We start from the raw sequence: 13,204 nt of genomic DNA, 5'->3' as shown, positions 1-13,204 counted from the left end.
TTGTTTTTTCAAAACTCTCAAAATAGATTGTATTTACTAATTTGCACAATTGAATTTTGTTTTTTGTCAAACTGCTAAAATTATTTGTAAGTACTTATCTGCACACAACATGTGACATGTCTTGGGTTTTATCCATCAGAAAAACTCTGCTGGGCATCATAAAACTTTGCACAGCAATTTTCAAGCAAGTATACTTAGAAAATTATTGACTATTAGGAAATATTTTATTTATGCTAATATTTCCTCCTTGTACACATTAGTGACTGCTTTAAAATAATATAATTTTCACATAAAATTGGTTAAGATATCAAATAAAACATGCTTACTTGATGATTCTATGATTTTCGTTTTGGGCGCGACAGGTCCCTGGTTCAATTCCCTGATGAGCCCTCTCTTTCTTTTTATGGTGCATCTCATGGTTTATATATATCTGATTTTCTCAATTGGCTAAGTCAATAGCATCAACTGAGTTTTGTTTTTGCCATACTCCCAATAGAATTTGTACATACTTATGAATCTTGCATTCATAATTTTATTATTGCCTTTCTTCTATTTATGCATGATTTACACATAGCTTTTTACAAGTCTTGGGTTTTATCGATCAGACAAGTCCAAACTCTGTCGCCATTTTTATATCTAGTCACTGCACTTTCCAAATAAGCACACATAGAAAACTATCAATTGAATCTTACGGAAACATTTTAGTTGTTCTACAAATAAGAGCATACTTATTAAAATTTCAACCGTATTGTGGTATATCAGGAAAACTGCAGGTTCCCTACTGTCTAGATAGCTTTGAATGTTTTAAAAGAATATTCTCACTTTGAAACACAAAAAGTTCAAAAATGAAATTGCAAGGTTTTCTTTTGCCTTTCTTCTGTGTCTGGAAGCATGATTTGTACATTGCATATGACAAGTCTTTAGCTTCGTCCATGAGAGAAGTCCAAAGTCTGTAGGCACTCACAAATCTTGTCCCTGCACTTTTCCTATATGCATACCTTAGAAAACTATCTACTGGACCATAAGGAAATATTTTATTTATTCTACAAATTCATTTTTACATAAATGTATATGGTGTTTTAAAAACAAAAAGCTATTTTCTAAAAATCAATTGAAAAATCCAAAGAAAAATCTTCAGGTAGGTGGCTCATTGGTCTAGGGGTATGATTCTCACTTAGGGTGCAAGAGGACCCGGGTTCATATCCCGGACGAGCGCAAATTTTCAGATTCTTTGAAATGGTTCTATTATCTTATTGTAGTCAATTTCCTGAGTGAATTTCAACTGAATGTTGTTTTTTCAAAAGTCTCAAAATAGATTGTATTTACTAATTTGCACAATTGAATTTTGTTTTTTGTCAAACTGCTAAAATTATTTGTAAGTACTTTTCTGCACACAGCAGGTGACATGTCTTGGGTTTTATCCATCAGAAAAACTCTGCTGGGCATCATAAAACTTTGCACAGCAATTTCCAAGCAAGTATACTTAGAAAATTATTGACTATTAGGAAATATTTTATTTATGCTAATATTTCCTCCTTGTACACATTAGTGACTGCTTTAAATTAATATAATTTTCACATAAAATTGGTCAAGATATCAAATAAAACATGCTTACTTGATGATTCTATGATTTTCGTTTTGGGCGCGACAGGTCCCAGGTTCAAATCCGTGACGAGCCCTCTCTTTCTTTTTACGGTGCATCTCATGGTTTATATATATCTGATTTTCTCAATTGGCTAAGTCAATAGCATCAACTGAGTTTTGTTTTTGCCATACTCCCAATAGAATTTGTACATACTTATGAATCTTGCCTTCATCATTTTCCAATTGCCTTTCTTCTATATATGCATGATTTGCACATAGCTTTTTACAAGTCTTGGGTTTTATCGATCAGACAAGTCCAAACTCTGTCGCCATTTTTATATCTTGTCACTGCACTTTCCAAATAAGCACACATAGAAAACTATCAATAGAATCTTACGAAAACATTTTAGTTGTACTACAAATAAGAGCATACTTATTAAAATTTCAACCGTATTGTGGTATATCAGGAAAACTGCAGGTTCCCTTCTGTCTAGATAGCTTTGAATGTTTTAAAAGAATAGTCTCACTTTGAAACACAAAAAGTTCAAAAATGAAATTGCAAGGTTTTCTTTTGCCTTTCTTCTGTGTCTGGAAGCATGATTTGTACATTGCATATGACAAGTCTTTAGCTTCGTCCATGAGAGAAGTCCAAACTCTGTAGGCACTCACATATCTTGTCCCTGCACTTTTCCTATATGCATACCTTAGAAAACTATCTAATGGACCATAAGGAAATATTTTATTTATTCTACAAATTCATTTTTACATAAATGTATATGGTGTTTTAAAAACAAAAAGCTATTTTCTAAAAATCAATTGAAAAATCCAAAGAAAAATCTTCAGGTAGGTGGCTCATTGGTCTAGGGGTATGATTCTCGCTTAGGGTGCGAGAGGTCCGGGGATCAAATCCCGGACGAGCCCAAATTTTCAGATTCTTTGAAATGGTTCTATTATCTTATTGTAGTCAATTTCCTGAGTGAATTTCAACTGAATGTTGTTTTTTCAAAACCCTCAAAATAGATTGTATTTACTAATTTGCACAATTGAATATTGTTTTTTCTCAAACTGCTAAAATTATTTGTAAGTACTTATCTGCACACAGCAGGTGACATGTCTTGGGTTTTATCCATCAGAAAAACTCTGCTGGGCATCATAAAACTTTGCACAGCAATTTTCAAGCAAGTATACTTAGAAAATTATTGACTATTAGGAAATATTTTATTTATGCTAATATTTCCTCCTTGTACACATTAGTGACTGCTTTAAATTAATATAATTTTCACATAAAATTGGTCAAGATATCAAATAAAACATGCTTACTTGATGATTCTATGATTTTCGTTTTGGGCGCGACAGGTCCCAGGTTCAATTCCGTGACGAGCCCTCTCTTTCTTTTTACGGTGCATCTCATGGTTTATATATATCTGATTTTCTCAATTGGCTAAGTCAATAGCATCAACTGAGTTTTGTTTTTGCCATACTCCCAATAGAATTTGTACATACTTATGAATCTTGCCTTCATCATTTTCCAATTGCCTTTCTTCTATATATGCATGATTTGCACATAGCTTTTTACAAGTCTTGGGTTTTATCGATCAGACAAGTCCAAACTCTGTCGCCATTTTTATATCTTGTCACTGCACTTTCCAATTAAGCACACATAGAAAACTATCAATAGAATCTTACGAAAACATTTTAGTTTTACTACAAATAAGAGCATACTTATTAAAATTTCAACCGTATTGTGGTATATCAGGAAAACTGCAGGTTCCCTTCTGTCTAGATAGCTTTGAATGTTTTAAAAGAATAGTCTCACTTTGAAACACAAAAGTTCAAAAATGAAATTGCAAGGTTTTCTTTTGCCTTTCTTCTGTGTCTGGAAGCATGATTTGTACATTGCATATGACAAGTCTTTAGCTTCGTCCATGAGAGAAGTCCAAACTCTGTAGGCACTCACATATCTTGTCCCTGCACTTTTCCTATATGCATACCTTAGAAAACTATCTACTGGACCATAAGGAAATATTTTATTTATTCTACAAATTCATTTTTACATAAATGTATATGGTGTTTTAAAAACAAAAAGCTATTTTCTAAAAATCAATTGAAAAATCCAAAGAAAAATCTTCAGGTAGGTGGCTCATTGGTCTAGGGGTATGATTCTCGCTTAGGGTGCGAGAGGTCCCGGGTTCAAATCCCGGACGAGCCCAAATTTTCAGATTCTTTGAAATGGTTCTATTATCTTATTGTAGTCAATTTCCTGAGTGAATTTCAACTGAATGTTGTTTTTTCAAAACCCTCAAAATAGATTGTATTTACTAATTTGCACAATTGAATTTTGTTTTTTGTCAAACTGCTAAAATTATTTGTAAGTACTTATCTGTACACAGCAGGTGACATGTCTTGGGTTTTATCCATCAGAAAAACTCTGCTGGGCATCATAAAACTTTGCACAGCAATTTTCAAGCAAGTATACTTAGAAAATTATTGACTATTAGGAAATATTTTATTTATGCTAATATTTCCTCCTTGTACACATTAGTGACTGCTTTAAATTAATATAATTTTCACATAAAATTGGTCAAGATATCAAATAAAACATGCTTACTTGATGATTCTATGATTTTCGTTTTGGGCGCGACAGGTCCCAGGTTCAATTCCGTGACGAGCCCTCTCTTTCTTTTTACGGTGCATCTCATGGTTTATATATATCTTATTTTCTCAATTGGCTAAGTCAATAGCATCAACTGAGTTTTGTTTTTGCCATACTCCCAATAGAATTTGTACATACTTATGAATCTTGTCTTCATCATTTTCCTATTGCCTTTCTTCTATTTATGCATGATTTACACATAGCGTTTTACAAGTCTTGGGTTTTATCGATCAGACAAGTCCAAACTCTGTCGCCATTTTTATATCTTGTCACTGCACTTTCCAAATTAGCACACATAGAAAACTATCAATAGAATCTTACGGAAACATTTTAGTTGCTCTACAAATAAGAGCATACTTATTAAAATTTCAACCGTATTGTGGTATATCAGGAAAACTGCAGGTTCCCTTCTGTCTAGATAGCATTGAATGTTTTAAAAGAATAGTCTCACTTTGAAACACAAAAAGTTCAAAAATGAAATTGCAAGGTTTTCTTTTGCCTTTCTTCTGTGTCTGGAAGCATGATTTGTACATTGAATATGACAAGTCTTTAGCTTCGTCCATGAGAGAAGTCCAAACTCTGTAGGCACTCACATATCTTGTCCCTGCACTTTTCCTATATGCATACCTTAGAAAACTATCTACTGGACCATAAGGAAATATTTTATTTATTCTACAAATTCATTTTTACATAAATATATATGGTGTTTTAAAAACAAAAAAATATTTTCTAAAAATCAATTGAAAAATCCAAAGAAAAATGTTCAGGTAGGTGGCTCGTTGGTCTAGGGGTATGATTCTCGCTTAGGGTGCGAGAGGTCCCAGGTTCATATCCCGGACGAGCCCAAATTTTCAGATTCTTGGAAATGGTTCTATTATCTTATTGTAGTCAATTTCCTGAGTGAATTTCAACTGAATGTTGTTTTTTCAAAACTCTCAAAATAGATTGTATTTACTAATTTGCACAATTGAATTTTGTTTTTTGTCAAACTGCTAAAATTATTTGTAAGTACTTATCTGCACACAGCATGTGACATGTCTTGGGTTTTATCCATCAGAAAAACTCTGCTGGGCATCATAAAACTTTGCACAGCAATTTTCAAGCAAGTATACTTAGAAAATTATTGACTATTAGGAAATATTTTATTTATGCTAATATTTCCTCCTTGTACACATTAGTGACTGCTTTAAAATAATATAATTTTCACATAAAATTGGTTAAGATATCAAATAAAACATGCTTACTTGATGATTCTATGATTTTCGTTTTGGGCGCGACAGGTCCCTGGTTCAATTCCCTGACGAGCCCTCTCTTTCTTTTTAAGGTGCATCTCATGGTTTATATATATCTGATTTTCTCAATTGGCTAAGTCAATAGCATCAACCGAGTTTTGTTTTTGCCATACTCCCAATAGAATTTGTACATACTTATGAATCTTGCATTCATAATTTTATTATTGCCTTTCTTCTATTTATGCATGATTTACACATAGCTTTTTACAAGTCTTGGGTTTTATCGATCAGACAAGTCCAAACTCTGCCGCCATTTTTATATCTAGTCACTGCACTTTCCAAATAAGCACACATAGAAAACTATCAATAGAATCTTACGGAAACATTTTAGTTGTTCTACAAATAAGAGCATACATATTAAAATTTCAACCGTATTGTGGTATATCAGGAAAACTGCAGGTTCCCTTCTGTCTAGATAGCTTTGAATGTTTTAAAAGAATAGTCTCACTTTGAAACACAAAAAGTTCAAAAATGAAATTGCAAGGTTTTCTTTTGCCTTTCTTCTGTGTCTGGAAGCATGATTTGTACATTGCATATGACAAGTCTTTAGCTTCGTCCATGAGAGAAGTCCAAAGTCTGTAGGCACTCACAAATCTTGTCCCTGCACTTTTCCTATATGCATACCTTAGAAAACTATCTACTGGACCATAAGGAAATATTTTATTTATTCTACAAATTCATTTTTACATAAATGTATATGGTGTTTTAAAAACAAAAAGCTATTTTCTTAAAATCAATTGAAAAATCCAAAGAAAAATGTTCAGGTGGGTTGCTCGTTGGTCTAGGGGTATGATTCTCGCTTAGGGTGCGAGAGGTCCCGGGTTCAAATCCCGGATGAGCCCAATTTTTCAGATTCTTTGAAATGGTTCCATTATCATATTGTAGTCAATTTCCTGAGTGAATTTCAACTGAATGTTGTTTTTTCAAAACTCTCAAAATAGATTGTATTTACTAATTTGCACAATTGAATTTTGTTTTTTGTCAAACTGCTAAAATTAATTGTAAGTACTTATCTGCACACAGCATGTGACATGTCTTGGGTTTTATCCATCAGAAAAACTCTGCTGGGCATCATAAAACTTTGCACAGCAATTTTCAAGCAAGTATACTTAGAAAATTATTGACTATTTGGAAATATTTTATTTATGCTAATATTTCCTCCTTGTACACATTAGTGACTGCTTTAAAATAATATAATTTTCACATAAAATTGGTTAAGATATCAAATAAAACATGCTTACTTGATGATTCTATGATTTTCGTTTTGGGCGCGACAGGTCCCTGGTTCAATTCCCTGACGAGCCCTCTCTTTCTTTTTACGGTGCATCTCATGGTTTATATATATCTGATTTTCTCAATTGGCTAAGTCAATAGCATCAACTGAGTTTTGTTTTTGCCATACTCCCAATAGAATTTGTACATACTTATGAATCTTGCCTTCATCATTTTCCTATTGCCTTTCTTCTATTTATGCATGATTTACACATAGCTTTTTACAAGTCTTGGGTTTTATCGATCAGACAAGTCCAAACTCTGTCGCCATTTTTAGATCTTGTCACTGCACTTTCCAAATAAGCACACATAGAAAACTATCAATAGAATCTTACGGAAACATTTTAGTTGTACTACAAATAAGAGCATACTTATTAAAATTTCAACCGTATTGTGGTATATCAGGAAAACTGCAGGTTCCCTTCTGTCTAGATAGCTTTGAATGTTTTAAAAGAATAGTCTCACTTTGAAACACAAAAAGTTCAAAAATGAAATTGCAAGGTTTTCTTTTGTCTTTCTTCTGTGTCTGGAAGCATGATTTGTACATTGCATATGACAAGTCTTTAGCTTCGTCCATGAGAGAAGTCCAAACTCTGTAGGCACTCACAAATCTTGTCCCTGCACTTTTCCTATATGCATACCTTAGAAAACTATCTACTGGAATATAAGGAAATATTTTTTTTATTCTACAAATTAATTTTTACATAAATGTATATGGTGCTTTAAAAAGAAAAAGCTATTTTCTTAAAATCAATTGAAAAATCCAAAGAAAAATGCTCAGGTAGGTGGCTCGTTGGTCTAGGGGTATGATTCTCGCTTAGGGTGCGAGAGGTCCCAGGTTCATATCCCGGACGAGCCCAAATTTTCAGATTCTTGGAAATGGTTCTATTATCTTATTGTAGTCAATTTCCTGAGAGAATTTCAACTGAATGTTGTTTTTTCAAAACTCTCAAAATAGATTGTATTTACTAATTTGCACAATTGAATTTTGTTTTTTGTCAAACTGCTAAAATTATTTGTAAGTACTTATCTGCACACAGCATGTGACATGTCTTGGGTTTTATCCATCAGAAAAACTCTGCTGGGCATCATAAAACTTTGCACAGCAATTTTCAAGCAAGTATACTTAGAAAATTATTGACTATTAGGAAATATTTTATTTATGCTAATATTTCCTCCTTGTACACATTAGTGACTGCTTTAAATAATATAATTTTCACATAAAATTGGTTAAGATATCAAATAAAACATGCTTACTTGATGATTCTGTGATTTTCGTTTTGGGCGCGACAGGTCCCTGGTTCAATTCCCTGACGAGCCCTCTCTTTCTTTTTAAGGTGCATCTCATGGTTTATATATATCTGATTTTCTCAATTGGCTAAGTCAATAGCATCAACTGAGTTTTGTTTTTGCCATACTCCCAATAGAATTTGTACATACTTATGAATCTTGCATTCATAATTTTATTATTGCCTTTCTTCTATTTATGCATGATTTACACATAGCTTTTTACAAGTCTTGGGTTTTATCGATCAGACAAGTCCAAACTCTGCCGCCATTTTTATATCTAGTCACTGCACTTTCCAAATAAGCACACATAGAAAACTATCAATAGAATCTTACGGAAACATTTTAGTTGTTCTACAAATAAGAGCATACATATTAAAATTTCAACCGTATTGTGGTATATCAGGAAAACTGCAGGTTCCCTTCTGTCTAGATAGCTTTGAATGTTTTAAAAGAATAGTCTCACTTTGAAACACAAAAAGTTCAAAAATGAAATTGCAAGGTTTTCTTTTGCCTTTCTTCTGTGTCTGGAAGCATGATTTGTACATTGCATATGACAAGTCTTTAGCTTCGTCCATGAGAGAAGTCCAAACTCTGTAGGCACTCACAAATCTTGTCCCTGCACTTTTCCTATATGCATACCTTAGAAAACTATCTACTGGAATATAAGGAAATATTTTTTTTATTCTACAAATTAATTTTTACTTAAATGTATATGGTGCTTTAAAAAGAAAAAGCTATTTTCTTAAAATCAATTGAAAAATCCAAAGAAAAATCTTCATGTAGGTGGCTCGTTGGTCTAGGGGTATGATTCTCGCTTAGGGTGCGAGAGGTCCCAGGTTCAAATCCCGGATGAGCCTAAATTTTCAGATTCTTTGAAATGGTTCTATTATCTTATTGTAGTCAATTTCCTGAGTGAATTTCAACTGAATGTTGTTTTTTCAAAACTCTCAAAATAGATTGTATTTACTAATTGCACAATTGAATTTTGTTTTTTGTCAAACTGCTAAAATTATTTGTAAGTACTTATCTGCACACAGCATGTGACATGTCTTGGGTTTTATCCATCAGAAAAACTCTGCTGGGCATCATAAAACTTTCTTAAAATCAATTGAAAAATCCAAAGAAAAATCTTCAGGTAGGTGGCTTGTTGGTCTAGGGGTATGATTCTCGCTTAGGGTGCGAGAGGTCCCAGGTTCAAATCCCAATGAGCCTAAATTTTCAGATTCTTTGAAATGGTTCTATTATCTTATTGTAGTCAATTTCCTGAGTGAATTTCAACTGAATGTTGTTTTTTCAAAACTCTCAAAATAGATTGTATTTACTAATTGCACAATTGAATTTTGTTTTTTGTCAAACTGCTAAAATTATTTGTAAGTACTTATCTGCACACAGCATGTGACATGTCTTGGGTTTTATCCATCAGAAAAACTCTGCTGGGCATCATAAAACTTTGCACAGCAATTTTCAAGCAAGTATACTTAGAAAATTATTGACTATTAGGAAATATTTTATTTCTGCTAATATTTCCTCCTTGTACACATTAGTGACTGCTTTAAAATAATATAATTTTCACATAAAATTGGTTAAGATATCAAATAAAACATGCTTACTTGATGATTCTATGATTTTCGTTTTGGGCGCGACAGGTCCCTGGTTCAATTCCCTGACGAGCCCTCTCTTTCTTTTTACGGTGCATCTCATGGTTTATATATATCTGATTTTCTCAATTGGCTAAGTCAATAGCATCAACTGAGTTTTGTTTTTGCCATACTCCCAATAGAATTTGTACATACTTATGAATCTTGCCTTCATCATTTTCCTATTGCCTTTCTTCTATTTATGCATGATTTACACATAGTTTTTTACAAGTCTTGGGTTTTATCGATCAGACAAGTCCAAACTCTTTCGCCATTTTTATATCTTGTCACTGCACTTTCCAAATAAGCACACATAGAAAACTATCAATAGAATCTTACGGAAACATTTTAGTTGTACTACAAATAAGAGCATTCTTATACAAATTTCAACCGTATTGTGGTATATCAGGAAAACTGCAGGTTCCCTTCTGTCTAGATAGCTTTGAATGTTTTAAAAGAATAGTCTCACTTTGAAACACAAAAAGTTCAAAAATGAAATTGCAAGGTATTCTTTTGCCTTTCTTCTGTGTCTGGAAGCATGATTTGTACATTGCATATGACTAGTCTTTAGCTTCGTCCATGAGAGAAGTCCAAACTCTGTAGGCACTCACAAATCTTGTCCCGGCACTTTTCCTATATGCATACCTTAGAAAACTATCTACTGGACCATAAGGAAATATTTTTTTTATTCTACAAATTCATTTTTACATAAATGTATATGGTGTTTTAAAAACAAAAAGCTATTTTCTAAAAATCAATTGAAAAATCCAAAGAAAAATCTTCAGGTAGGTGGCTCGTTGGTCTAGGGGTATGATTCTCGCTTAGGGTGCGAGAGGTCCCGGCTTCACATCCCGGATGAGCCCAAATTTTCAGATTCTTTGAAATGGTTCTATTATCTTATTGTAGTCAATTTCCTGAGTGAATTTCAACTGAATGTTGTTTTTTCAAAACTCTCAAAATAGATTGTATTTACTAATTTGCACAATTGAATTTTGTTTTTTGTCAAACTGCTAAAATTATTTGTAAGTACTTATCTGCACACAGCATGTGACATGTCTTGGGTTTTATCCATCAGAAAAACTCTGCTGGGCATCATAAAACTTTGCACAGCAATTTTCAAGCAAGTATACTTAGAAAATTATTGACTATTAGGAAATATTTTATTTATGCTAATATTTCCTCCTTGTACACATTAGTGACTGCTTTAAAATAATATAATTTTCACATAAAATTGGTTAAGATATCAAATAAAACATGCTTACTTGATGATTCCATGATTTTCGTTTTGGGCGCGACAGGTCCCTGGTTCAATTCCCTGACGAGCCCTCTCTTTCTTTTTACGGTGCATCTCATGGTTTATATATATCTGATTTTCTCAATTGGCTAAGTCAATAGCATCAACTGAGTTTTGTTTTTGCCATACTCCCAATAGAATTTGTACATACTTATGAATCTTGCCTTCATCATTTTCCTATTGCCTTTCTTCTATTTATGCATGATTTACACATAGTTTTTTACAAGTCTTGGGTTTTATCGATCAGACAAGTCCAAACTCTGTCGCCATTTTTAGATCTTGTCACTGCACTTTCCAAATAAGCACACATAGAAAACTATCAATAGAATCTTACGGAAACATTTTAGTTGGACTACAAATAAGAGCATACTTATTAAAATTTCAACCGTATTGTGGTATATCAGGAAAACTGCAGGTTCCCTTCTGTCTAGATAGCTTTGAATGTTTTAAAAGAATAGTCTCACTTTGAAACACAAAAAGTTCAAAAATGAAATTGCAAGGTTTTCTTTTGCCTTTCTTCTGTGTCTGGAAGCATGATTTGTACATTGCATATGACAAGTCTTTAGCTTCGTCCATGAGAGAAGTCCAAACTCTGTAGGCACTCACAAATCTTGTCCCCGCACTTTTCCTATATGCATACCTTAGAAAACTATCTACTGGAATATAAGGAAATATTTTTTTTATTCTACAAATTAATTTTTACATAAATGTATATGGTGCTTTAAAAAGAAAAAGCTATTTTCTTAAAATCAATTGAAAAATCCAAAGAAAATTTTTCAGGTAGGTGGCCTGTTGGTCTAGGGGTATGATTCTCGCTTAGGGTGCGAGAGGTCCCAGGTTCATATCCCGGACGAGCCCAAATTTTCAGATTCTTGGAAATGGTTCTATTATCTTATTGTAGTCAATTTCCTGAGAGAATTTCAACTGAATGTTGTTTTTTCAAAACTCTCAAAATAGATTGTATTTACTAATTTGCACAATTGAATTTTGTTTTTTGTCAAACTGCTAAAATTATTTGTAAGTACTTATCTGCACACAGCATGTGACATGTCTTGGGTTTTATCCATCAGAAAAACTCTGCTGGGCATCATAAAACTTTGCACAGCAATTTTCAAGCAAGTATACTTAGAAAATTATTGACTATTAGGAAATATTTTATTTATGCTAATATTTCCTCCTTGTACACATTAGTGACTGCTTTAAAATAATATAATTTTCACATAAAATTGGTTAAGATATCAAATAAAACATGCTTACTTGATGATTCTGTGATTTTCGTTTTGGGCGCGACAGGTCCCTGGTTCAATTCCCTGACGAGCCCTCTCTTTCTTTTTAAGGTGCATCTCATGGTTTATATATATCTGATTTTCTCAATTGGCTAAGTCAATAGCATCAACTGAGTTTTGTTTTTGCCATACTCCCAATAGAATTTGTACATACTTATGAATCTTGCATTCATAATTTTATTATTGCCTTTCTTCTATTTATGCATGATTTACACATAGCTTTTTACAAGTCTTGGGTTTTATCGATCAGACAAGTCCAAACTCTGCCGCCATTTTTATATCTAGTCACTGCACTTTCCAAATAAGCACACATAGAAAACTATCAATAGAATCTTACGGAAACATTTTAGTTGTTCTACAAATAAGAGCATACATATTAAAATTTCAACCGTATTGTGGTATATCAGGAAAACTGCAGGTTCCCTTCTGTCTAGATAGCTTTGAATGTTTTAAAAGAATAGTCTCACTTTGAAACACAAAAAGATCAAAAATGAAATTGCAATGTTTTCTTTTGCCTTTCTTCTGTGTCTGGAAGCATGATTTGTACATTGCATATGACAAGTCTTTAGCTTCGTCCATGAGAGAAGTCCAAAGTCTGTAGGCACTCACAAATCTTGTCCCTGCACTTTTCCTATATGCATACCTTAGAAAACTATCTACTGGACCATAAGGAAATATTTTTTTTATTCTACAAATTCATTTTTACATAAATGTATATGGTGTTTTAAAAAACAAAAAGCTATTTTCTTAAAATCAATTGAAAAATCCAAAGAAAAATGTAAAGGTGGGTGGCTCGTTGGTCTAGGGGTATGATTCTCGCTTAGGGTGCGAGAGGTCCCAGGTTCAAATCCCGGATGAGCCTAAATTTTCAGATTCTTTGAAATGGTTCTATTATC

At 32.9% G+C, this 13,204-nt stretch overlaps 4 non-coding genes across 4 annotated transcripts; all 4 read left to right on the top strand.

Moving 5' to 3' along the window:
* The first annotated feature begins 3,721 nt into the window (after positions 1–3,721).
* TRNAP-AGG (transfer RNA proline (anticodon AGG)) lies at positions 3,722–3,793 on the top strand. Its single transcript has one exon. It is a non-coding gene; the product is annotated as a tRNA-Pro (tRNA).
* Positions 3,794–6,299: 2,506 nt separating this feature from the next.
* TRNAP-AGG (transfer RNA proline (anticodon AGG)) lies at positions 6,300–6,373 on the top strand. Its single transcript has one exon. It is a non-coding gene; the product is annotated as a tRNA-Pro (tRNA).
* Positions 6,374–8,876: 2,503 nt separating this feature from the next.
* Positions 8,877–8,948, top strand: TRNAP-AGG (transfer RNA proline (anticodon AGG)). The gene has a single exon. It is a non-coding gene; the product is annotated as a tRNA-Pro (tRNA).
* A 4,150-nt stretch (positions 8,949–13,098) lies between these two features.
* Positions 13,099–13,170, top strand: TRNAP-AGG (transfer RNA proline (anticodon AGG)). Its single transcript has one exon. It is a non-coding gene; the product is annotated as a tRNA-Pro (tRNA).
* Positions 13,171–13,204: the final 34 nt, after the last annotated feature.

The sequence above is a fragment of the Taudactylus pleione genome, unplaced genomic scaffold (genome assembly GCF_031769625.1).
Source record: "Taudactylus pleione unplaced genomic scaffold, aTauple2 ptg000192l, whole genome shotgun sequence".
NCBI lineage: Eukaryota > Metazoa > Chordata > Amphibia > Anura > Myobatrachidae > Taudactylus > Taudactylus pleione.
This window is presented reverse-complemented; position numbering and strand designations above follow the sequence as displayed.